General features: G+C 40.0%; 1 long non-coding RNA gene across 1 annotated transcript in view; it reads left to right on the top strand.

The window, feature by feature from the left end:
- LOC121813110 overlaps nucleotides 1-1,543 on the top strand; it is a 9,855-nt gene extending 8,312 nt beyond the window's left edge. Inside the window, exon 3 of the long non-coding RNA XR_006053522.1 lies at nucleotides 1,395-1,543. This is a non-coding gene — a long non-coding RNA (uncharacterized LOC121813110). The remainder of the gene's footprint in view (nucleotides 1-1,394) is intronic.
- The last annotated feature ends 6 nt before the right edge of the window (nucleotides 1,544-1,549 follow it).

Genomic DNA, 1,549 nt, shown 5'->3' with positions numbered 1-1,549 from the left:
AGTGGGGGTGGGTGAGTCTGCAGCCGGTGTTGGAGACTGCCTCATGGATGAATCAAATCTGCCTCCACGCTGATCCCTCTTCTGTTTTCTCTCGCCCTGCTTGAGATGTTTCCACTGTGGGTGAGATCTAGTAGTGGGGGTCGCTGATGGTAGATGCCTCTGAAGCAGTCCGCAGTTCCTTAGTGTAACTCGTAGCTCTTCCACTTGTGAAAAGTTTGTGGATTTGCTTCTATTGATTTTGAGCTGGAGCTCACGGCTCTATGAGTGTTTTTGTGAAAATGAAAATGAACATAAAGACAGGAACACTGTTTTGTTTTTGTCTGAAGTTGGTTTTTCCAAACTAAGTCCAGCTGTATGTTTAGCAGGAGACCACTGATGAACCAAAACCACAACCAAAGCTTGTTAGCCATAGCAAATTTTTGGTGTATAGAAGTATAGTTTACTAGTTTAGCTTTTTTAAAGAAATGCAGTCTTAGTAACACAGATGTACAGATGAACTCATACAAAGGATATTAGTTGTATTTTTTGAATGTACAGAAAGTTTTGAAATGAGACAAAATATTTATGAAGAAATATAACAACAACCTAAACCTAAATGTGAAGAAATAAAGTTCAGGAATTTATTTAAAATGAAATGATTCCTTATTGATGTGCACATCTTATCAAATATTGATAAAGGAAATTAGAAATAGGTCATTTCTAAAAGCCATCTTGTCTATTCTTAAGTACTGAAAATGTCACTGAACAGGTGTTTATTATTGGCTGACAGGAATTAGCTGACTTTTATTGTTGGTTCGTATCTGTCAGTTTTTCCTGTTCATTCATGTCAGCCACTCTGGGTTTTATACGAGAAGAGAAACCTGGTCATCTTGATCCAAGGAGCTTGAAAAGAAAAGTGACTGGACTTCTTTCTTGAAGACATTTTCCCTCTGAAACTTCTTTTGAAGCTTCCTCAGTTCTAAGAGCTATTGGTGGAGAGTCCCAGATTTTTAAGCCCTATTGGGACTTTCGGGTGTGGGTCACTATCATCCAAGGTTTTAAGTGAACCCTTGCTCATCTTGATTGTGTTTGGGAAAAATCTGAGTTCTCTGTGTTTGACACTGCACAGCACTTCTAAACTGGTTCAAAGTGAACTAACCCAAGATAAGCTGCACACAGTGGCTGTAAAACAGTGAAGGATATAATGTCTCTTTCTGATGGTAGGCTTTAATTGTGAAATATCTGCAGGAAGAGTTTGTATTCATCACTCAGAGTTTAATAAGACAGGCAGAGAAGAAAAGCAGTTAATTAGTGTTGAGGAAATCAGAGGAACTGTTTGGAACTGCAGTTTGGCTGAATCTGGATGTTTGCCACTAAAAGTAAATAATTTTAGTGATAAAGAAATGTGTTCACAGAGGGAGGAAGAGGAGCGGTGTTTGTGAGGAGGAGCAGCCGTCCTGCTGTGCTTTGTGTCAGGACGTCCTGAAGGATCCAGTCTCTACCAGCTGTGGACACTGGTTCTGCAGACAGTGCATCTCCTCATACTGGGACCAGTCTGCTTCATCAGGAG

This window comes from Haplochromis burtoni, unplaced genomic scaffold, assembly GCF_018398535.1.
Source record: "Haplochromis burtoni strain Fernald_Lab_line unplaced genomic scaffold, NCSU_Asbu1 Contig_1146, whole genome shotgun sequence".
Classification (NCBI taxonomy): domain Eukaryota; kingdom Metazoa; phylum Chordata; class Actinopteri; order Cichliformes; family Cichlidae; genus Haplochromis; species Haplochromis burtoni.
This window is presented reverse-complemented; position numbering and strand designations above follow the sequence as displayed.